The 26250-nt window shown below is 36.7% G+C and overlaps 1 long non-coding RNA gene across 1 annotated transcript in view; it reads left to right on the top strand.

Moving 5' to 3' along the window:
* The window catches only part of LOC149130536 (uncharacterized), a 61762-nt gene extending 35646 nt beyond the window's left edge, over positions 1-26116 (top strand). Inside the window, exon 2 of the long non-coding RNA XR_016238784.1 lies at positions 24394-26116. This is a non-coding gene — a long non-coding RNA (uncharacterized LOC149130536). The remainder of the gene's footprint in view (positions 1-24393) is intronic.
* The last annotated feature ends 134 nt before the right edge of the window (positions 26117-26250 follow it).

The following is a 26250-nucleotide window of genomic DNA, read 5'->3' as shown; positions in this document are numbered from 1 at the left end:
CTCTGAGTGACCGTGGGCATGTCCAGAAGGGCCACTATGAACAGTAGTGGCCCCAGAACAGTTCCTTGTGGAACACCGCTCAATATTTGTGTTTCCCTAGATAGTTCTCCATTGGCTGCAACTGTCTGACTTCTACCATTCAGGAAGTCATGCAGCCACTCTCCTAATTTACCAGCTATGCCAAGGTTTCTCAGCTTGTGACATATCAAGCCATGATCAACTTTGTCAAAGGCTTTTGCAAAGTCGAGATATATCACATCAACATTTGAATGGTCAAGTAGCTGCTTCAGGACCCAGTCATAATGCTGCAAGAGCTGCGTGAGGCAGCTTCTACCTGGACGGAAACCATGCTGGGTCTCATTCAGCAAGTCATTTTCTTCTAGGAACGCAATCAATCTCCTTCTGACAATTCGTTCCATGACTTTGCTAATATGTGAAGTCAGAGAGATGGGCCTGTAGTTCCCAGCCTCTGCTCTGCTTCCACCTTTATGGATAGGACATATGGTGCCTTCCTTCAGCTTTTTGGGAAGTTTACCATTTGCAAGGAAACTCTGGAAGAGTATCCGGAGTGGTCCTGCTAGTTCTTGTTTACACGACTTTAAGAGGACAGCTGGGAAACCATCGGGGCCAGTTGCCGAATTTGAGCTCATTTCATTTATGGCAGCTATCACATCTTCCTCTTCAATGTTGATGTAGGTAATGGATGCAGTCTTTTTCTGCTGAGTGCTATTGTCAAAGAAATCAGCTGGGTTCTTTATCTGCATGTGACTCAGAGGAGAAGTGAAGACACTCTTGAATTGTGTACTGAGCACTTCACTTATCCATGTGGGATCTGCAGTCAGTGAGCCATTAGGCAGGAATAGGGGTCCTATCTTATACTGTACCGTAGCAGCCTCCTTTGCAAATCTATAGAAAGCCTTGGGGTTTGTTTTTATGCTTTCTACTGCTCTCTTCTCCTTCTCTGTTCTCTCCTTTACATGGGAGAGTTTAATTATGTTTTCTATTTCTAATAGTGTTAGTTTTAAGTTAGCCCTTTTCCTATCCTCCAGTTCTCTATTTAACTGGTTTGAGACCTTTGTTCTGTGTCTCATAAGGATTTTCCTGTCTCTAGGAAGTCTATTGGCATGTTTGCTGGTCTTTCTTTTTGGCACGTATTTGGTGCATATGTCTTGTATGGTTGACATAAAATGACTTAGTTTGAGGTCATTGTCTTGTATAGAAAGGCTGTCATGCCAGTTTTGATTTCGAATCTCTCTGCGAATTGACTTCCAGTCCGCCCTGTGGAAATTCAGGTTGGATATTGCTTGAATCCTCCTGGTGGGGTGGGTGTCAGTGGGTTGTCTAGGACCATACATAGTTAATTCTATAATGTTATGATCTGAGAGAGATGTGGGCGTTATTTTCACATTATGGATTAGGCTCACATTGTTTGTGAAGCAGAGATCTAAAATATTGCTTCCCCTGGTTGGTTGGAGTATCACTTGTTCCATGAACAGCATGTTGGATAGTTCTAGCAATGATTTTGCCTGGCTTTGTTCATGCAGTGACATCCCAGAGAGGATGTGACCTTCAGGCCATTTAACATTTGGGAGGTTAAAGTCGCCTAGGAAAAGTATATTGATGTGTTGATCCAGATTTGTCAGGACCTCTTCTATGTGTCTGAGGCTGTCCTCAAATTTACCTTCCTGCTTTGCGGTATTTGGTGGACGGTATGTTGAGCATACAACTACATCAATTTGTTTTATGTGTACTATTAAAGTATCACATACAGAGTTTGAGTGTGATAGTAGTAGTAGGGGTGTGACATCTTCTCGGATGTACACTGCAACTCCCTCATGACTTCTATCCCTTCTGTCTGTTCGGAGTACGGCATACTCTGGTATATTTATCTCCACATCTGCTATATTAGGTGTTAGATGCGTTTCGGTAAGCACCATGCATATTGCTTGATTGCATGTTACTAGGTCTTTCAAGTATAGGAACTTGTCTTTGCCGCCTGTTCGTAATAGGCCCCGGATATTCAGTATAGGTCACGGATCTTGTCGGACTGTACCCCCTTCAACAACTCCACACACAATTCTCCCATTTTAAAGGAGGTTTATATAGAGATGATGTATTTTTAATTGCAACAGACCTAACAAAATATATATATGCAAGTATATATACATATATATGCATACAAATATATGTATCACACACACACACACACACACAAACATACACACACACACAAACACACACACACACACACACACACACACACACACACACACACACATATATATATATACAGGGGTTGGACAAAATAATGGAAGCACCTAGCATCATAGCATCATAATTTTGAAATATCTATGAAACTGTCAAAAGCTTGTATATTATTATGTTTTTTTATTTATTATTTGTGCTGCTTAATATGTTTTGCTAAAATTGCTGTTTCTTTTCAGATATCATCAGAAAAAAGTAATTAAAATTTATTAAAATGACAGATCTATCAGACTTTCAAAGAGGTCAAATTGTTTTCAAAGTGACATGCCATGTTATGTTGTCAAACAATCTTTACTACAAAGTACTGTTGCTGAATATCTCACGTTGTATTGATATAACCATGGGCTCATCCGACTCTGCTCAGGTCACGGATCTTGTCGGACTGTACCCCTTCAACAACTCCACACACAATTCTCCCATATTAAAGGAGGTTTATATAGAGATGATGTATTTTTAATTGCAACAGACCTAACAAAATCTGCATTAAAAGAAACTAGAAAAGTCTTGCATAAATTCTTCGCCAATTCAAAATATCTATCACTTTTGGAAACTCTTACAAGACAGCAAATTTTCTAGATGTTACATTAGATTTAAACTCTTCACTCTTCTTCCCATATCATAAACCCAATCAATGCCTTAAGTACATCAACACTAAATTTAGCCACCGTAAATCTACTTTCGAGAGTATAATCAAAGACATATTTATCAGAATATCCTATCTATCCGCCACTGAGGAAATCTTCAGTAGCTACGCCAATTACTACAACCAATCTCTAGCTTCTCCCAGAAGATTAGATTTATACCCAACACTAAACTTAAAGAACACCTCTCTAAACTTAACCCTAGACAAGCGTGCACACATATTGGATATCCAAAGCCTCCCATTATGGATAGACAATCTCGCCCGCCTAGCACCCATACGATCTAAGAATACTAATATCAATCCTTCCAACTCCCCTCTAACATACAATAGGAATCACACCTCCCCAAATTTGCGTAATAAAAGCTGCGGGACATCTATTCTCTGGTATACACCTCCATTCGCTTTAAACGTTAAGGACTTTGCTAAAGCATTCTTTAAAATAGTTGACTCTAATTTCCTTCGTAACCACAAGTACCATTCTATCTTTAACAGATTCACTTTGAAATTATCCTATTCCTCTGCACCAAATATAGAATCTATCATCACCTCATCTAACAAACATAAACTTAGCTCTTACTATCTAAATGCGTACAACCCTATCATAGACCTACACAATGAAAACACTAACACCGCTTGCAATAACATCCAGTACCCTTGGCCCGACCACTTTAAACAACTTAAACATACATAATATAATCCCCACCTCGGAGGGTAACGGGCGCACAGTTGAAACCGACACAAACACTAATAGGCACACTGATACTAACAGTACTAACTATCAGGTCATCCCAGAAGTTCTGTCCGATTTTACCTTTTTTAAAATTGAATGAAATTTGATAGTATTTTAGAATGTCTAATGGAATTAAAAATTATTTTTATGCATTTGTGCACATTTAGACCAATTAAATATTATTTTACAGAATAATAGAATTAAAATGTCTTTGATTAAAACCCTTTCTAACATGGAAGTATACAAAGAGCATTTAAGGCACATAATGCTTTATGAGTACAAAAAAGGAAACTCTGCAGCCGAAGCGACTGGAAACATACATTCAGTTTATGGGAAAGAATGTTTGAATGAAACAACTTGCAGAAGATGGTTTGCAAAATTCAGAAGTGGAGATTTCAGCCTTGAAGATGAAAATCGAACAGGATGTCCAGTTGAGTTTGAGGATAAGCTCCTTGAGGCATTACTTGAAGAAAATCCTGCATTATCAGGTGAAGAATTGGCAATAAAGCTTAGTTCAAACCATACAACTGTTCATCGTCATTTCAACAACTTGGAAAGGTTCCTAAACTTGGAAAATGGGTGCCTCATGAATTGTCCAAAAGCAACCACAAATCCCGAGTTGACATCTGCTCTTCTCTCCATTCTCGCGAACTCATTTCACCTTTTTTGGATAGACTTGTGACTGGTGACGAAAAATGGATCTTCTATTGAAATGTTAAACGTCGTAAACAGTGGCTTGGTAAAAGGGAAAAAGCTCAACCACAACCGAGAAGGGAACTTCATGGGGAAAAGGTTCTTCTCTCTATCTGGTGGGATTGCAAAGGAGTAATTCACTTTGAATTGTTACCACCTAATGCAACAATCAATGCGCAAGTTTAATGTCAGCAATTAGAGCGTTTGAACCAAACTTTGGAGAAAATAAGACCTGCTTTGAAGAATCGAAAAGGAGTGATGTTTCATCAGGACAATGCGCTATCCCACACAGCAAAGATCATATCACAGAAGATAGAAGAGCTTGGTTGGGAAAAAAATCCTCATCCACCTTATTCTCCGGACCTTGCTCCTTCAGACTACCATTCGTTTTGTAGTTTACAGAATCATTTGGGGGACATAACTTTCGCAAGCCAGGAGGAGGTCGAAACTGGCATTTCAGAGTTCTTCGCTTTGAAACCAAAAGAGTTTTACACTGATGGGATTAAAAAGCTTGTAAATAGATGGAAGGAAGTCATAGATAATCAGGGAAAGTACATTGATGATTGAATTTCAATTAAATATAACATTTGATCATTTGTTTTCTTTATTAAAAATTCGGACAGAACTTATAGGATGACCTGAAATATATATATATATATATATATATATATATATATATATGTAATAATAATAATAATAATAATAATAATAATAATAATAATAATAATAATATTAGGGACAAAATCCAAAATTACAGGTAAAAACTCAATAAACTAAAAACGTTTATTTAATTATCATTAAAAATCAATTGAATAATAGAAAAATACAAGAATACTTATTTCTACAAACGTAGAAATAAAAATAAAAATATGAATGAAAAAATTATGAATGAAAAAATTATGAATGAAAAAATTATGAATGAAAAAATTATGAATGAAAAAAATTATTATGAATGAAAGATTAAACTTTATATAGTCTAAGTTTTAATAAATAAAAACCTTTAACGATATTATAAACAATAAAGACTAATTATTAATCAAATATTATTAATCAAAAATAATCGAAAATATATCAACACTATTCAAATCGAAGTCTTATATTATGTTGAAATGATACTCTAACTTCTAAATAATTTAGTGTTAAATAAGTTATATATTAAAAATAATCTTTAAAAAAAAAAAACCAAATGAATAATATAAAAAACAAGAATACATATCATTTTCAAACAGTAGCAAAATCATTTAGCAAAGTAAAAACAGTACTTATCCATATGTTTTCGGAAGTCAAAATTCTTTCATTCATATTTTTATTTTTATTTCTACGTTTGTAGAAATAAGTATTCTTGTATTTTTCTATTATTCAATTGATTTTTAATGATAATTAAATAAACGTTTTTAGTCTTAAATAGTCTAGCTTTAACTATTGCACCGGTTAAATATGTGCTAATATTATCTTTATTATTATTTTAACCTTAAACTTCGTTCAAGTTGTATTTAAAACGATAATAATTTATTTAAGCTGGTTTTTGTATATAATATACCAGTTAGCATATATTATAATGAATGTAGGGTTGATTATGGAATGTTTATTATTTTGATATTTTTAATAATATTTTTCTATCTTTATACAATAAGTATTTTATTTGGTACTTATTGTTGGTTGATATATACATTTATTTATTATTATTATTGTTGTATTTTGACTTGACGATTAGCTGTATTTTTTAATAGAATTTATTTTCGATAATTTTAATCGATTTTAATCGATTTAAATTTCCTTTCTATTTGAAAATTAGTTATGAAACACGTGTATTCATTTTATTATCTTTATCTTATGATATTTACTTTGTATTATATTATACTTATTTATTGTGCTTTTAATTATTAATTTTTCTATATGTGACAGTGGATTTTCATCGATGAGTTCATGAACCTTGGTTCTTTTCCCTAAAACTATATATATATATATGTGTGTGTGTGTGTGTGTGTGTGTGTGTGTGTTTGTATGTATATATATATGTATATATATATACATCCATATATATATATATATATATATATATATATATATATATATATATGAAAGAAGGTTTGAAAATGCACTTATTTTTAAAAAAATATTTATTTACTTAACCGGTTTCACTTTTTTAGAAAAAGATTATCAAAAGTCTTTGAGAATAATAAAAAATGTTAAAAAACAGTCTGAGTATTAAAATGCATATATACATTCTTTGATGATAAAATATATTTAAAGTATAAAGCTTTGTATGAACTTTGTAGTGTTACATACTGATTGTCACACATTCTCTGATATTAAGGTGAAATTGTTAAAAACAGTGTTAAAAACAGTGTATGAAAATACACATATGGAAAAATACATATACATATACATATTCTCATACATATTCTTTGACAATCGAATAAAATTGAGAAGGAACTGACCTGGCCTTTTTCTCTTGTGTATATTGAAGGAATGTTTTACTGTCTTAAGAGACAGTATGACTGGCTAGCTGGGGTGGGAGGGAAGAAGAGTTAAAGAAGATTTTTTTTATTTTTGGTTGGTCTGTGACAGTCTGTCATGGTTCACTGGTTTTTGGGACTGGTTTTGTGCACATCTCTATGTGTGTGTATATATGTGTGTTTGTGTCCGTGTGTGTGTGTGTGTGTGTGTGTGTGTGTGTGTGTGTGTGTGTGTGTGTGTGTGTGTGTGTGTGTGTGTGTGTGTGTGCCGTTTTTATTGGTCCCAGAGTTTATTGTGGAATGTGTATATGAGTGTGTGTTTGAGTGTTTTTTGTGTCGGTGGGGATGTTAGGTGTGTGTACGTGAGACTGTGCGTATATCTCTTTGTCTGAGTGTGTATGTGTTGTTTTGATCGTCTTTGTGGTGTGTGTGTGTGTGAGAGCAACCGTATGTATGTGTGAGGGTGTGTACGTATGTGTGCGTATGTGTGTGTATGTATGTGTGCATCTGTGTGTGTGCGTGGGAGTGTTTTGTGTGAGTGTGGGAGTGTTTTGTGTGAGTGTGGGAGTGTGTGTGTCTCTCTATCTGAGTGGGTGTGTTGTTTTAAATACCTTGTGGTGTGTGTGTGTGTAAGCAAACGTATGTGTGTGATGGTTCATATGTATGTGTATGCCTATGTCTGTATGTGTGCGTGTGTGGCATGTGTATATGAGTATGTGTGTGTTTTTTTTATCTATGGTAGGATGGTGTATGTATGTGTGTGCACGTTTGTGTGAGTGTGTATGTGTGTGATTAATATTTGTTAGGGTGTTGTGTGTGCGCATGTGTGTGTATGTGTATATGTGTTTGTTCGTGTGTGTGCGTGAGTGCGTTTGTGAGTGCGTGTGTTTGTGTGTTTTTTGTGTCGGTGGGGATGTTAGGTGTGTGTACGTGAGACTGTGCGTATATCTATTTTTCTGAGTATGTATGTGTTGTTTTAATCGTCCTTGTGATGTGTGTGTGTGAGAGAGAGCGCAACCGTATGTATGTGTGAGGGTGTGTACATATGTGTGCGTCTGTGTGTGTATGTATGTGTGCATCTGTGTGTGTGCGTGGGAGTGTTTTGTGTGAATGTGGGAGTGTGTGTATACGTGAGTGTGTGTGTGTCTCTCTCTGTGTCTGAGTGAGTGTGTTGTTTTAAATACCCATTGTGGTGTGTGTGTGTGTGTGTGTGTGTGTGTAAGCAACCGTATGTGTGTGTGATGGTTCATATGTATATGTATGTCTGTATGTGTACGTATGTTTATTTGTGTTGTGTGTTGGTGGGGGTGTTATATGTGTGTACGTGAGTTTGTGTGTGTCTCTAAGTATGTTTGTGTTTGAGTTGTCATTGTGGTGCGTGTGTGTGTGAGGGAGCAACTGTATGTGTGTGCATGAGGGTGTATGTGTGTGTGAGCATGTATGTGTGTGTTGTATTTATTAGGTGTCCTCGTACGTTGGGTTTATCCAGGTGAGGTGTATGTGTGTGCATGTGTGTTCCGTGTATGTTGGTACTGGGTATGCGTTTGTATGTGTGTGTACGTGGGTATGGTTTGTGTAGTTTCCTGGTGTATATGTGTACATGTGTGTGTGCGCTGTAATTGTGAGTGATTAGTTTTGTTTGTATTGTTAGTACAGTATATGTGTGTATACGTGTGCGTGTGTTTGTGTGAGTGCGTCTATGTGGCTTGTATTTGTCGGGGAGGTGTGTCATTGTGTGTGCATGCTTCTGTGCATGTGTGCTTGTGGGTGTTTGTTGTGATTGTTGGGATTGTATTGTGTGTGTTTTTCTTTTGAGTGTGTGTGTGACATTTTTACTGGGGAACAGGCGTATGGTGTTTGTATGTGTGTGTACATATGTATGCAAATATGCGTGTGTGAATATGATTTGTGGTTAACGGAGTGGTGTGTAGGTGTGTGCATGTACCTGTTTACATATGTGTGTATGGGTGTTGGTTGTGGTTGCTACAATTGTATTGTAAGTATATATATGCGCATGTGTTTTTTCTTGAAATGTATGTGGGTTTGTGCTCTGGTGTGGAGATACTGTGATTGTGTGTGTGTGTATATATGTGTGTAAGTGTGTTCGTGTCGGAGGTTTGCATTGTATTGATGTGTGTGATTTTGCGTATCTGTGTGTCTTTGTTTTGGGCGTGCACCTGGGGAGGAGGCTTATGTTAGAGTATGTTGAGCTGTGGTCTGTATTTTTGAATAAGATTATTTTCCTTATTTATTCGTGTTTGGTCAGTGGTGTTGTCTGAGCATTGGTATAATGGGAAAACTAGGAATTTGGGGGACTTGTTTTGTGCACACAGATCTAAGTGCCCACTGAGTGGTATCTGTCTTGTGGTGGGATCCCTCAATTGTTGGCGGTGGACTGTCATCCTTTCTCTGAGAGTAAGGCTCGTTTGCCCTATGTATTCTTTGTGGCACCCTTCACACCTTATGGCATAAAGTAAATTTTTTGATGCGCAGGTGAAGTTATTTTTTATGACAAAAGTGTGTCCCGACTGGAATCTGTATGTTGTTCCTTCCATGAGGTGGATGCAGGTCCTGTAGTTGGAACAACCACATTTTTTGACAGTAGGTGGTGGGCTTGTGTTGGGCAATTTTGCATTCGTGAGTAGGTTTTTTAGGGATTTGGGTTGTCTTTTGCTTTTTATTATTTTATGGGTTGCGAGTACTCTTTTTAGACGTGGGTCTTGATTCAGTAGTGGGATGTTTTTGTATATTATTGTGTGTATATATATATATATATATATATATATATATATATATATTTAAATTCAATAATAGGATGAATTCTTTTACAAGAATTTATCAAGTAGCTAGCGTGAAAAAAACCTCACAAGAGAAATAATCCATCATTTATTCCCAAAATGTATTTATTTATATAAATAGTATAGTAATGCCCCTATATATATATATATATATAAATATATATATATATATATATATATATATATATATATATATATATATATATAACAGATATCTAGTAACAGATAACTTTATTTCTCACAAACTGCTGAGGATGAAAATAAACTTTCTTTTCAATAATGTTATTCAATAAAGTCACCTTCAGTTTCAACAAGTGCTTCTATATTCTAGATCTAAATCATTTTACATGCTCGAATTTACATCATTTACATGCTCGAATCAAGTGGTCCTGGTTCATTTTGGACATTACTCTGACTAGGGCAGCTTTCAAAGAATCTTTGATATTAGGGACATGTTCATTGACCTCTCTCTCAACAACACTCCACATGTAATAGTCCAATGGATTGAGATCTGGGGAATTAGGAACCAAATGTTAGGAATTATGTGATCATGAAAATTTTCAGCCATCCATTCCTGTGTTACTAGAGCTATGTGTGATAGTGAAGAGTCTTACTGAAACACATATGGTCTTCCATTGTATACACTGTCTATCCAGGGCTTAGCAATGATTTCCAGAGCCTCAATGTAGGCCTTGTGGAAAGAAGTAAGGAGGTATCACATGTCCTTCATTGCTGACAACCCCTAAAACCATGACAGTTGCAAGAAATTTTGTATGCATAACACTTGGAACATCAGAAGGGTCTGCACGTAATCATATGTCATTTCTTCTGTGAACTTTTTGATCTTGGCCGAAGTTTTTCTCGTTTGAGAAAAGCCAAATCAAATCTTCATCTGCTGGATTTTTCAGTTTGTTTAAGAGCCTTTAAGATTTGATGTAGTGATTTTCTTTTGCTTTTTCTGCTCTAGCCTTTGGAATGTCATCCTCGCTGTATTTGGCCGAGAATTATCCTGATGGAAGAACACCTTTCGTCTTGAAACCTAAAATTGTCGTTTTTCTTCTAGCGCAGGTGTCGATGAATGGTTGAATGACCAAATCCAAGCTTCTCTGACTGTTCCTCAACAGTTACGATGCGATTTTGTTCCACCAGAGCTTGCAGGACGTCCTTGTCGAGCTCTATACCTTCCAGTACGAGGCTTGTCTTCTAGACTGTAGTTTCCGGCTCAGAATTTCTGGAACTACCGTTGACACTGGTTTACGCTTATTGTCCAATCCGTATATACTGCATTAATAGTCCTCGTACTTTCCATTGCGTTGTTCTTATAAAGATGTTGAATTGAGGCATTCTTGTAGTCCTGTGGTACACGGCCTGCCATCCAAATATTTATGAATAGGTCATGCAATTTCTTAAAACGCTTCTGTCCACCATGTTTATAGAATTCAGGAGAGATAGCATCCCTGCCAGGTGCTTTGCCAGAAGAGATCTGTTTAGCTTTGCTCGAAACGTAAAACCACCTTTCTTTCCTTCCCTGAGCGTCTGCTAATACTTTGCATCTACCACGTCCAGGCGTTGTTGTTTTTTCTTGTGCTTGTTCATCATTTTCTTTTATTTACTATATACATACATACATATATACACACACATATATATATATATATATATATATATATATATATATATATATATATATATATATATATATATATATATATATCAGAAATAATTCAGATTCAGTTGAATTAGGTACTTAAAAGTTGGGGTACAAAATCAGTCCGGTACTGTCCACACAGCTCGAAGTTAAGTGAATAAAAGGCAAATAAGTAACAACGACGTCCGGGTATCAGTGCATTACGGCCGTTTCGAGCGGCTCCATTTAATCGATCAATGCGCATATTACATCAATTTGAAATAAACCACTCTCCACGGGTGCATACGACCATATAGATTTCCAACATACAGGATGCTCTGTTATAATTTTTTAACAAATTTTTCATCAGTACCAGAAGCTAAAATAATTACATTGCTTCTTTTTGCTATTATTATAGCAGAATGAATTTAGGGAAGAAATACCTAAAGTCTACACTAATTTAGAGCGGCAGAAGGAAATAATGGGTTTTAAAAAAGAGGAATGGTGATATAGCTACAATCATTTTTATCTTTATCACTTTCAAAAGACCCAATGCAGCAAGTAATCTGTGTCCCCTTAGAACTAAAACCATTGGGAATTGACAGTTAAGTTCTTGTTGGTGGTGATAAATTAATTAATGTCAGATACCCTTCCATACCCCTATTTTACTGTGACCATAAAATCAGCCAAACCCACACTCGACCACTATCAGGAAATACAGCAAACCTGGACTCATCAGAGAATATGACAGTGTACCAAGTACATGTCTTTAACTGCTACTAATAGTTTCATATGTTGGGAAATATCTATCTACCGATCTATATACCTACCTATCTATCTAACTATCTATCTATCTATGTAATATAATAAAATAATGAGCGTAGTGTTTTTATATATTTGTATATATATATAATTGTCCAAAATCACGAAGCAGCGGGAAGTGAGAGAAAGAGTAGTATAAGTGAATGGAGAGGAGAGGAAATAGTACTTCAGTGAAGGAGAAGTGGTGAGAGTAATAGCCATGACTGACAGGGATTGAGAGAAAGTAACAGCAATGAGAGCATCGTGTTCACCATACACACACACACATATACATACATTTGTGTGTGTGTGTGTGTGTGTGTGTGTGTGTGTGTGTGTGTGTGTGTGTCTGTATATATATGTGTGTGTGTATATATATATATATATATATATATATATATATGTATGTATGTATATATTAGAAAAAATAATAAGGTACTCAGATATCTGGATGGTTGTACATTTACAGATTGTTATTAATATGTCACATGTTTTTATAAATTAGCGCTTGCATCTATTCTTGTAGATTCTCTGGAGAATCTATTAATAAAAATCTGTAAATGTACAACCATCCAGATATCTGAGTACCTTATTATTTTTTCTAATATATAATTCCTGTACATCACCTCCAAACCTTCTAATATATATATATTGTAATGATGCAAGTATAAGACAGTTAACAGTCAAATATGTATTCCCTATTCCAGCATAAGACCTTCTATGCATAACTGAATAAATAAAATGAATTATTGTTAGTCACAATTCTAAAGGTATTTTCATGTTGCTACTTTATTCTGTTTGCTTCAATAAACATATTAAAGCATTCATTTATAGAAATCCTAACTCAAGTAACTGCATGGTATTTTGAAAGATAGGAAACTATTAGTGTGTTTGTGTAAGTATGTGTGTGTGTGCATGAGCACACACACACATACTACCCAAAGAGGCTTTCATCCCAATATCTATAGATTTATGTGTGCTTTGTGATCCATTGTTTTCTTTTTAAGCGATATCAGACTTAAGGCTAGGACCCAGAGACATACACCAGTATGGAAAAAGGATATGAAAGCTTAAGGGGCCTTCAAATGAGCAGTAATTTGGAGATTTTCCAATCGATGGATTTGTTGAGAAGGTGGAAGCGATATAGACAAAGTATAACTGGAAGTTCTTACGGAATAACTTACTGAGAACAACAGACCAGATCTATGACTGAAGCAGAGCTTCTGTCAGATCAAAGGGTGACATGGCGGTGGACCAGTGAGGTTGACAGGGCCACAAAAGAGAAGAGAGGAGTTTGGAAAGAGTGGAAATAGGGGTAGCCAAGAACCATATCAGTTAGCTAAAAGAAAGGCTAAGTGACGGGTTTGTCTAGCAGAAGCAGAAAGAGATTTGCCAATGTTTTATAGCGTGAGCTTCAGAGGAAAGCATGTTCGGGAATGCTACACAGTGTATCAGAGGGAACCGAGACGTTGTGGAAGAGAAGTGTGTATGGAGGGATAATGGTACACTTGCACTTAGTGACTCTGAAAAGAAAGACGCTTGGAATTGCTACTATGAATGGGTTTTAAGTGAATGCATAGAAGAAAGGGGACCTTTACAATGTGACTCCAACAGAGACCAGCTATCTTAGTTGAAAGAGGAAGCTTCTTCGTCCATATCAAATTACTTTTGAGATGCTTAAAATAGCTGGTAGAATAGGATACAATATTTTTAATCAGGTTATTCAGGAAGGTATCATCCTCAATGATTGGTATAGCAGCATTATAGTCAACTGTTACAAGGTTAAATGAGGTAATGAGATGCATTAAAGAGTAGTAATTACAGAGATACCAAAGTGCTGGACCAGGTCATGAAAGTTATGGAGAGATTAGAAACAGAATCAGACTAGATGAGATGCATTTTGGTTTTGTGCCTGGGAGAAGTACTATCTTGTTAGGTAATGGCAGGGGAAGTATTTAAGTAAGAGTAAACCATTGTACTTGGTATTTGTAGACCTGAGGAAAGCTTTCGACATAGTCTGTTCTGTGATGTTATGATTTCTGGTGAAGCTAAGGTTAGACGAATGACATGTGAAAGCCATACAAGTTATGTACAGCATTGTTGTCTGCAATGTGGGGATTATTTCTGAATACAGTGACAAATTCAGTGTACAAGTAGGCTTTCACAAAGGCTCGCTTTTCAGTCCACACCCATTCGTCATTGTTCTCCAGGCCATAACAGAAGAATTCAAGAGCGGATGCCCCAGTGGAGTACTATATGATGATCTCGTTCTCATAGCAGAATCTGTAACAGAATTAGAAAAGAAATTTCAGGTATAGACGCAAAACCTGGAATTGGAGGGCCTTAAAATTAACTGAGCAAACCATTGTGAGTTTGTAATTTATTAATTACAGAAAAAATAGTTTAGAAAAATGTTGCAGAGGTTTAAAGTTTGATCATTTTTACCCATTCAGAAAACCGGATTTGTGTGTTAATAGTTGTGATAAAATGAAAGTAAACATTATAGGATGAAATTTTCAATAAAATGAAAGCAGTACATGAGAGATAATACATAGCCACAGAGAGAGAGAGAGAGAGAGAGAGAGAGAGAGCGATAAAGAGTGTGGTAAATAATAGGGAGAAATAAATTGATGGTGACAGAGAAAAGGAGACTTGTCGATCTAATAGTTGAGTTATATCTCGTTCCAAATTATATCTTTTATTATTTATGGCTGACATTGTCTTTGGAATACAAATTTCGAAAACATCCTTTTTTTCTCAAGGATGCACAATTTTAGAATTTACACACACAAACTCAACCGCATACACTCGCATATATATAATAGGTATTTTATGTATATGTGTGTTGTGTGTGTGTGTGTATTTATATATATATATATATATACATATATATATATATGTGTGTGTGTGTGTGTGTGTGTGTGTGTGTGTGTGTGTGTGTGTGTGTATATATGTGTGTGTGTATGTATATATATATATATATATATATATATATATATATTGGCCTTCGTGGGATTTTCGAGCGAGATCGTTGCCAGTGCCCCTGGACTGGCTTTTGTGCGGGTCGCACATAAAGTGCACCATTTTGAGCGTGGCCGTTGCCAGTACCACTACACTCTCTGAGTGGTTGGCGTTAGGAAGGGCAACCAGCTGTAGAAACTCTGCCAAATCAGATTGGAGCCTGGTGTAGCCATCTGGTTTCACCAGTCCTCAGTCAAATCGTCCAACTCATGCTAGCATGGAAAGCGGACGTTAAACGATGATGATGATGATATATATATATGTATATATATTTATACACACACATACATATATTCATATTTAAATTTCCTCTATTATCTCTATTTATTTATTACTCAAATTCTATTTACTTACTCTATCTTAACTTCAACCAACCCTTTGCCCGAACACATATACATACAAATCGTAAACAATATCATTCAGTCTACTATAGTGAATCCATAAACTTATATAAAACAACCATGGGTATATTTTTTACCTCTGAAAATATTATGCTCAGGGTATAAGAATTTAATATTTAATTAATTCACTGAGTATTAACTGAAACAGCTGTAAGGAATGATGATTGATTTGTTGTTAATGATAAACAATTATTAACTCCCCAATCTCCATTTTCTTTTTCTTCTTTTATATATATATATATATATATACACACATACATACATGCGCATCTATCTATTTATCTATCTATCTTTCTCTCTCTCTCTCTCTCTCTCTCTCTCTCTCTCTCCATATATATATATATATATATATATATATATATATATATATATATATATATATATATATATAAATTAAAAAGAAAACCGAGGGGGTTATAAAAAATTTCAAGAGCTTTGGCTGTTATTTCTAGCATGTGGAAATACCTTCTAAGCTTAACTTCTTGCACTGGTAGAAAATCATAAAAAAAATTCTGGGGTTGTTACATTCGACTAAAAATTCTTCAGAGTGGTGCCCCAGCATGGCCGCAGTCTAAAAACTGCAAGAAGTAAAATTTTAAAAAATTCTAGCATCGATACATTCGACTAAAAATTCTCCAAGGTGGTGCCCCAGCATGACCACAGTATAATAACTGTAACATGTAAAAGGGGGGGGGGATCTGGTGTCGATATGTTCAACTAAAAATTCTTCAAGGTGGTGCCCCAGCATGGCCGCAGTCTAATGAGTGAAACAAGTAAAAGGTGAAAAAAAACGAAAAAATAATCGAAAAATATAACCATGAGGTTTTTGTCCACTTTTATATGTTAACTAAGGGGCTTTTGTCCGAGGGGCTTTTGTCCGAGGGGCTTTTGTCCGAGGGGCTTTTGTCCGAGGGGCTTTTGTCCGAGGGGTTTTTGTCCGAGGGGCTTTGGTCGATGGGGTTTTTGTCCGTGGGGGGTTTTGTCCTACAATCGCTTGTCCCACCTGTAAGAAACGAGGTAGACCGCCTACCGTTACCTCAACATACAAAAAGACCCTCAGTGAACGCTGGCACGGCTAGACAAAAACCAGACCACCCACCTACAGATGTACATGACATCATAATTACTGTCGCGCACGCTATCGATGCCAGCCTTAGAACCACTCTTAAAAACCATATTCTTAAGTTTAATAATAAACTATACAAATAGATGAAAGGTGGTGCTATTGATATAGGGATCGCCGGTGATGTTGCCAACCTCATCATGGTATGGTGAGGCAGACATATCCACTTAGCTATGTACTCTTAATACGTCGACGACATTATCCTTGTCGTGAAAAGAAATACACACATGAACACTACTAAATGAAGAACAGATGACAGTTATATAACACATAGCTGACTCTATTCATAGCAGTATAAAGGTTACTGTTGACTACCCCTCTAAACACTCCAGAAATAGATTACCTGTCCTAGATACTGAACTGTCCTACATACTGAACTGTCCTAGATACTGAACCTATGGCTAATCCACTAGTAATCTGTAGTGACTCAGTGATGTCAAATAATACCAAAATCAATATCCTCGTGGCAGACTTAGAGTAATAAGGAATGTATTCCCATTATGCCAACCACACATCCAGCGACAACAACACATTCAGCACTACATATTCCGAATGCAGCGTTCCTTTTGCACACAGTACGATACAATCAGAGTGTACAATGGAGCGTAAACAAAATTCGAACGCATTCTAAGAAATGATGAAAATAGTATATGCTCACTACACCGCAACAAGTTCTGGAATAGGTTGGAGAAAGACACCAACAAAAGAAATAAAAATAATACTTGGTATGACAACAAAAAGTTTCACAGTGTACTGTTTGTTGACGCTACACATATGAACGAGTTAAGTAGAGTATTTAAGAAAATCTTATGCACAACTGGCCTTAAGATCAAAGTTGTAGAAAAGACAGGTAGGGCTATCAAATCTATATTAAGTAAGTCATACCCATTTGATAGAACTACGTGTCGAAATAATTGTGTAGTATGTTCTACAAACCCGCAGGTAAACTGCAAAACAGAGAACATTGTATACCAGATTGAGTGCCAGGAAGGGACTCGCTCGGTTCTCCCAGAGTCCTATATTGGTGAGACATCTAGGATAACTAGGACGTGGATAACTACACTAAGAAAAAACCGAACTCCATCTATTAGCATGCTGGCCACAATGGCTCCCTATGGAGATTTAAGTTAAACATACTATCTACACATGCCACTGATGCAATGCTGAGACAAGTCAACGAAGCTGTCTGTATATAGGAGTACAAACCCACCTTCAACCGTAAATCCGAATGGGGTAACACCCAGATTCCACTCGGGAGTACCCATCTATAATCACCCCTTTCTCTCAATTACACATAGAAATTCATACATACATGTTGAGATGCTTGATATTGAAATATATATATGCAATTATATTTAGTTGTATGAGTGTACATAGATTACTATGTATATACGTATGCGTAGATGTATGTGTGTATGAGTGTGTATATACATATATGTATGTGTGTGTATATATATATAGGAGAATTTACGTAAAAACAACAGACGAAGACAGGTGGTGTAAACAACAAATGGATGTATTAGTATAACGCTCAGGAATAAAGAAAGTCTTTACCGTTTCGAGCCTACGCTCTTCAACAGAAATGAACACAGAAAGAAACAAGGAGAGAAAAAAATATAAGTGTAGTGGTCAGCGATCTATCATGGCGAATGATATATATATATATATATATATATATATATATATATATTTCGTTTTGGGATTTAGTTTGCAAGATGTTTTATGTGATTTCGTGTGTTGAAGCATATTCTGTTGAGTCTGGGGAGAGTCATTTTCTTATTGTGCCTTAAAATTTAACACACTCACCGTTAAAATTTCCACTTATTTCTTATTTTTATTTTCCTAAAATTTTCGTTGCGTCTTGCAACCTTTTCAATAGTCTTGACTCTGTCCGTTATTTACGTTGCGTTTCTCCCCACTATGCGAACCCTATGAAATGAAAAAACATACAGAACTTCATGCACCGCATGCAGTTCTCTGGATATGATCAGAAAGATAGGGTTCGAGTATACAGGGGAGCTAGAAAGAGGTTAGATAAGATTATAAGTAATGATACCAGTGGTACCTGCCCTAGATATAAAAACAAAGAATGGAATAGGATACAAAGAATTTGTGACAAAGCCAACAGGGCGAACACGTGGTATAAAACCGGCAGATATCAAGGAGTGATGTTTGTAGAGGCCACAGCCCATGGAGAACTAGCGCGTAGGTTTAGAAAAGCTCTGAAGGAGTCCAAACTCAACATTAAGATTGTTGAAAAGCAAGGGAACTCCATCAGATCACAACTATGTAGGTTTTATACCACGTGTTCGCCCTGTTGAGAATACCATATGTACCAATGATAACTGCACGGTATGTAGGATTAGCCCTGGCATTAACTGCAGAAATAGAAATGTAGTTTACAGCATAAAATGCATGGAAGGTGCTTGTAAAGACCTGAATATAACATATATAGGTGAAACAACTAGGAGCATTGCGGAACGGCTAAACGAACATATGAGACAATATGACGACAAAAAACAGTCCTCCATACTCTACCAACATGCCAAAGACCAGCATGGAGGCAACTTGGGTCAACTTGACATCCGCATCTTATCCAAGCACCCAAAAGACCCAACTCTAAGACAAATACGGGAGTACGTCCTTATAAATGAAACTTCCCCAATACTAAATAGGAAATATACATAGATATCATACCCCCATACCCACATTTTACACGGGTAAAGTAGAACAGTTGATGGGCTTTTATGCAGATAGATGTATGTATGTCTGTGAGTGTGGGTGTGTGTGTGTGCATGCACATGTATGTATATGTAAACAGGTCTACATACAGACGGGTAGGTACATAGGGTATATGAACAGACAACCACATACACAAATAGAGACTGAAACACATGGCCACATATACACACACATTTGTCCACACATATGAAGATGTGCACCCATACATACAAACATGGTACATAGCAGCAAAGCACACACACACACACACACACACACACACACACACACACACACACTCAGACATGCACACACAAGGAGACAGAGGTACATACATACATATACACACATACATAAAAAAGAAACAAAAAAACACACAAATGCAGAATACATACATACATGCAAACACACACATACATACATATATACATACACACACATATATACATATGCACACACACACAGACATACATACACACACACACACACACACACACACACACACTCAGACATGCACACACAAGGAGACAGAGGTACATACATACATATACACACATGCACACACATACATAAAAAAGAAACAAAAAAACACACAAATGCAGAATACATACATACATGCAAACACACACATACATACATATATACATACACACACATACATTCATACACACACACACTGAGACACACGCATGCGCAAAAACAAACAAAAGCAAAAACAAAACGCAGCGTAAATAACGGACAGAGTCAAGACTATTGAAAAGGTTGCAAGACGCAACGAAAACTTTAGGAAAATAAAAATAAGAAATAAGTGGAAATTTTAACCATGAGTGAGTTAAATTTTAAGGCACAATAAGAAAATGACTCTCTCCAGACACAACAGTATATATATATATATATATATATATATATTAAAATAAGCAACAAGGATATCCAGAGGTAATGCAGTACGATCGTTTCATACAACTCCATTTATTTGAACAGTGTAATCATTACATCAATTTTAAATGCAGAGCAATCCTCAGCTGCACAAAGACATAGAATTTAATTAAATTAGAACAGATGGACACATTAGTATAATTATACCTAAAATCTCCAAGAGGTTAAGGAGATAGACAAAGAACATGTTGCTTTTACTACAACATAGAAGTTAATAAATAAAATATCAAGAAGACTCTGCCTGTCACTGATTTTATTTGTTTTTTAGTTTTAATTTATAGACTAGTTTATCAATCCTTGCATATCTAAGGCTTGAGCGAATAAAGGGTATCATCTGTTAGGGGTAGGGATGAGAGAGTAGATAGAAATCATAGCTGGTATAGTCATAAAATCATGAGGTTTGGTAAAGGAAAACTTAAAACAAGATGTTGGCTGACAGCTAAGGAGGTCCCCACTAGCAGATCATTGATAATGAAACAGGGGAAGTCTTATCATGTAGTACTATAGGTAAATGTTTTAAAACAATGTTGTTATATTGTATACAGATAAAGTTTATGGCTATTCAGAGGGTTATTAAGAAGAATATATTAACAAAAGGAGAGAAATTTATGGATACTTTTCAGTATATACCAAACTTTTACCACAATAGAGGGAGGAAAAGAAAATTATTCAGAAATAGTTTAATATTTATACATATTGAGCACTTAAATACTAATTCATCATATGGCAGGGGTTATACAGTAGTTAAAAAAATCGAATATAATGAAATCGGTTGAATTTACACAGTACAATGAAATCGAAATGAATTTAAAGTTTGCACGATGATTTATTTTTCGGGTTCGTGTTCGACCCGCTGTTTTTTCCCCTTTTTTCACTTTTTATAATACACTCTTTTGTTGTTTTTTCCTCCGTTTTTTTTTTCCTTCTTTTCCGTTCAGACCGGCTACACTAGCGCGGCTCCATTCACTCTCAACTCCCTTACGACATTTGTCCATCTTTTCTCAAACGTTCTTTGAGGCAGGCACCTTTTCTCCAGACTGATCTTCCTGGACAGGTGGTAATTTTAAAAAAACTAACCAACCCGTGTCCAGAGATAAATTTGCCTGTCTCAATTCCTCTTCCACGCGTCACTCATACTGTCGCTTTCAATACGGCTACTGCGCAGAAAATGACGCCTCCTTTTCCTTGTTAAAGGAGGGAGGCGGCACAATCTTGATGATAGACTCAGTCGATAATCGTACTTTCCGTATCTGACACCAGTTGTTCGACATAGATTATCAGTCCCCTTAGTTCCTCACAATGTACGAAGGCGTGCGTGATTTCACTGACACGATTTTGGCTTACGGAGTTCTAGTATTTATAACTATACAAAACTAGTTAGAAAGATAGACATATTGCAAAGACAATAGATTTCGTTGGGGGGGGGGGTCTGTTATCTCAATTCTAACTTTTCATGGCCTAGAAGAGGTTAGAAGCGTCAAGTGGCAAAGACAAATCGGCTTAGCAAAGCCATATACTAAATGTAACTTGCTGTCAACCATTGTTTTCTCTGTAGGGAAAAGTGCTGTTGAACTGTTAAGCGAAATTTGGCGATAGAGGATCGAATCCACGCCATGCCTGCACGAAGCCAATACATATGTGTGTGTGTATGTATGTATGTATGTATGTATGTATGTATGCATGTGTGTGTATGTATGTATGTTTGTGTGTGCGCGTGTGTGTGTATGAATATAAATATGTACATGTGTACATACATACATTTGTATATTCATACGTATGTACATATAGACACTTACATATCCGTACATTTATAAACACACACATACGTGTATTGAGAGGAGTGATTTATACACTGGTTTTACCCAAGTTTTACTTTCTTCAACAAAGGATGTGTAGCGTACGCCTTAAGGGAAACTTTTCTCTCTCTGTTATATATACATAAATACGGACGTAGTGGATAACAGCTAGCCTTCGGCCGCACCTTTGGACACTGTTGTGTCCACCACTCTGATTGGTTGGTATTGGCACAGTAAGTCTCTTGTTCAATTGCGCACCAAAATACAACCCAATCAATCGCAGCCTTCAGATGAGGTCACGTGAGACAGTATTTTCTAAACTTCTGGTGAGCCGACAGAATGTTATAAAAGCCAGTTTCTTACCGTTCCATATGTCGTCGGCTCCAGACCTTCTGGGGTCTAGCCACTGACCACAGAGCACACAACCAGTTCCAGCGACGACACAACAGCAGCCACATGGAGACTCATCAACACTTCGTCCAGCAGCAAGCATTTAGGACCTCCATCTTCGTCGCCTCCAGCTTCTTAGCGTCAACATCATTTCTCTACGTACACACCAATCAGCAACGCTCGTACAAGTTCTATCTCTACAATGTTTGTGAATTACTTCACCATGGTTAACAGCAAATACAACCTGCGACAACCTTCTGTAACAAGTAACCGGCAGCAGCATTGAAGCCACGACTTCTTACACGACATGTGCCTCTTCCCGGCTCTGCATTGCCGCTACAGCTTCTTGATACAGCACTTCAACTACTGTGTACCTTGACTACGAACTGGTATTTATCATCCTAGTGTCTGAACATTCTTCTAACGTCTTTATAGACATCTTTCTATGCTCTGTACTTATCGCACACGCATACATCTATGTTTTACACATACAGATTGTATACATGACGGCCTGTTTATATTCGCACACACAGACACACAAGTTAACATATAAATAAATTTTTCTCTTAAACATTCTACCAGTTGTGTACTTATTTTATTGACCCCGAAAGTTTGAAATGCAAAGTTGCCCTCGGCAGGATTTGAACACAGGACCTAAAACCAGAGAAAATGCTACTAAGCATTTTGTTTAGGGTACCAGATCTGCCCCTTCATTTTAATTGCAGCAAAATCAACAACAACAACAATAGCAATAATAATAAACGCTAATATTAAACACTGAACTTAATGCTAAAAAACAGATAATAGAGACAAACACGCAAGCCATACCAGTCAAAGAATTATAGCTTTAACATAACAGACCGGTGAATTGGGAAACCTAGATAGAAAAACTAGAAAAGAACTAACAGAGTACCAAAATCACCACCACAAATCAGACGCAGACAGAATATATCTACCCCATTCAGAAGGAGGCCGTGACCTGATATAGAGAACTAGTATAAAATGCCAACAGTTGGACTAGGAAAGTACTTAGAAACAAAGAGTGGAAGACTACTGCATGCAGTAAAGCAACATGAGAAAAAGAAAACGCTTTTCTCTATATACACACAAGGAGGTGACATAATACAAAACAGAAACAAGCTACACTGGCACACTGGCCTCAGATGACATGGCAGAAATGGTCAAAGTGACAACAACAAAAAAAAACATGGAAACAGGATTTACAAAATACCAAAGAAGAAATGGAGTGAAAAATCACTCTATGGCCAATACTCTGCAAGGCTTGACTGAGAACAGGTCAGCTTTTAAACCAACGACGGCTCAAAAGCTCTGGATTAAAAGTTGAAATTGAAGGACTGATTCTCGCTGCACAATAAAAACTAACTGTTGCCATTAAAGGTGGAATTTCCACTGTCGACGCTAATTTACCAGTCGGAAAATACATATTCATCATTTCCCTCAATAGTGATGGTCAATATTTACATTCAGTGGGACACTATTTGGATTATTTTGGTTATAACAATATGACTATTGATGACAGTTATTTGTATATTCATGGTACAAATAGCTGTCAACCACTGTACATATGTGTGTGTGTGTGTGTGTGTGCGCGCGCGCGTGCGTGCATCTCTGCTTAGATACGAATGAATGTTTTAACTATACTCAGGTTTAAGTATACATTTGCGTGCCCATGTGTGCACGCACGTACGTGTCACCCAGATTGTATGTGTGTTTGTCTGCTTGTTTTGTGGCTCCTTCATACCCTCGTATTGTTTTTTATATGTAGTTGTGTAGGGACGTATATATACCATATGTTGGGTTGGCAACTAAGTTCCCGCCGTTTTTTTTAAATTTTGGAATTTATTGCGTTTTTAAATTTTGGAATTTATTTTTTTTAAGAATTCTATTTTTGAATCATTTTGGAATCTATTTTGCTTTTTATTTTATTTTTTTTCTAGTTAATTTTAGTTAATTTTTGTTTATTTTCAGATCATTAAAGTGGAATGTCAAGTTAAGAAAAACGAGCATTGTCGACACCTCCTTCCTTTTGCTTTTAATCAAGATTTTAAGGCTGCAAAGCTGTTCGTGACATTTGTGCTGTGTATGGAGAGGGTGCCATAGTTGAAGGAACCGCTCGTGATTGGTATGCCAAGTTCAAAAATGGAAATTTTGACCTCAAAGACGCACCTTGTTTTGGTCGTCCAGTTGAGTTCGATGAAGAGCGATTAAACCAACTTTTGCACGAAAATTCTCGTCAAACGACAAGGTAATTGGCTGAGAAAATGGAATGCTCCCACACTGCTATAGAGAAGCATCTTCACTCGATGGGAAAGGTTCAGAAGTATGGAGCATGGGTTCCGCATGCTTTAAATGACAACAACAAAAATCAGTGAGCCACAATCTCCGCTGCTTTGCTTGTTCGTCACCGCTCAACTCATGGACACAAGTAACGATTTCTTTACCGAATCGTTACTGGCGATGAAAAATGGTACCTGTACATCAATATGAAGCAGCATAAGGAATGGCTTAGCCCCAGTATACAAGCGACACCGCGCGTGAAACAAGATCTTCTTCCACGTAAATCGATGTTGTGCGTATTATGGGACTGGGAAGGGATTATCCATTACGAATTGCTTGAACGGAACCAAACGGTCAACGCGGAACTCTATGTTCAACTGATGGAACGACTCAACACGGCTATTCAAAAGAAAAGACCTAATTGGCAGCATGGAGTTCTTCGGCTGCACGACAACGCCTGCCCTCATATCGCCAATATGACCAAGGAGGCCATTCAAACGCATGGCTGGTAAGTGCTGCCACACCCGCCGTACTCTCCTGATTTGGCACCAACGGATTTCCACCTCTTTCGATCTCTTTCAAATGCTATGCGTGGAGTTTCGTTCAATACTGATGCAGAATTGAGAGCTTGGTTGGATCAATTTTTCTAGTCGAAATCGGGTGATTTCTACCAATGAGATATTGAAAATCTTGTTGAACGTTGGGAAGAAGTTGTAAACAATAAGGGTGAATACATTATTGATTAATTAGTTGTTATTTTTTATTAAACCTTTAAAAAAAATTTTAATTTAAAAAAACGGCGGGAACTTAGTTGCCAACCCAATATATACAGGTGTGTGTATTGAGATGCATCAGTGCGCGTGTATATTTCCTCATGTATTTCAGGTTATTTTGGCAATATGTATCTAGGTATGTATGTGGACGCATTTTGGAGTGTATGCGTGTACATATTTTGGGAGTATGTGTATGTAACATTATTGAATATACCACTTTTACATATTAAACACATTCGTGGAAGATGATAAGTAAATATTAGTGACTTGTAGGGATATGGTATTTCGTTATGACCAAAATATACTATAAAGTATATTAAACGTTTTTATAAGCCAATACCTGTTCTACTGTGTTAGCAGTGCACTTCACATCACTTTTTAAGGTTAGCTAAGTTGTGCAATGAACTTCAAGTACAGGCGTGGCTATGTGGTAAGAAGCTTGCTTCACAACCACATGGTTCAGTCCCACTGTGTGACACCTTGAGCAAGTGTCTTCTATTATACCCTCAGGCCGACCAAATCTCGTGAGTGGATCTGGTAGGCGAAAACTATATGTATGTAGAGATGAAAAGTTACATTTGTCTTTGGCTTTAGAGTTTGACGAACCACCCATGAGAGAGAGAGAGAGAGAGAGAGAGAGAGAGAGAGAAGACAGAGAGAGAGAGAGAGAGAAGACAGAGAGAGAGAGAGAGAGAAGACAGAGAGAGAGAGAGAGAAGACAGAGAGAGAGAGAGAGAGAGAGAGAGAGAAGAGAGAGAAGACAGAGAGAGAGAAG

This window comes from Octopus bimaculoides, chromosome 28 (genome assembly GCF_046866305.1).
Source record: "Octopus bimaculoides isolate indiv1 chromosome 28, ASM4686630v1, whole genome shotgun sequence".
NCBI lineage: Eukaryota > Metazoa > Mollusca > Cephalopoda > Octopoda > Octopodidae > Octopus > Octopus bimaculoides.
The sequence above is the reverse complement of the archived record's forward strand: the minus strand, read 5'-3'. Positions and strand labels throughout refer to the sequence as shown.